The sequence below is a fragment of the Mycetomoellerius zeteki genome, unplaced genomic scaffold (assembly GCF_001594055.1).
Source record: "Mycetomoellerius zeteki isolate Tzet28-1 unplaced genomic scaffold, Tzet1.0 scaffold343, whole genome shotgun sequence".
Taxonomy (NCBI): Eukaryota; Metazoa; Arthropoda; class Insecta; order Hymenoptera; family Formicidae; genus Mycetomoellerius; species Mycetomoellerius zeteki.
The window spans coordinates 37,754-38,089 of NW_017257331.1; positions in this window are offsets into that span (position 1 = coordinate 37,754).

Genomic DNA, 336 nt, shown 5'->3' on the forward strand with positions numbered 1-336 from the left:
CCAACAAATGAGGACTCAGTTACTGCAATTCTGATAGCAACAAGCAATGCATACTTAACAAGCAACATGCCAGCAACAAGGGCGCATTCAGCAGAAAAGAGCGCTACTGGAGCGCTCGCTGTTATTGGTGTATTCTTCTATCTAAAATTCTGATTGGATGATCTAAAAGAATACACCAATAACAGCGAGCGCTCCAATAGCGCTCTTTTCTGCTGAATGCGTCTATAGACACGTTGCTATCTGGATATATATACATATATATATATATAATATTTATGATTCCATCGGTAAAAATGAAATACGTCGTACTGTCGATTAAATTAATAAATATTATTT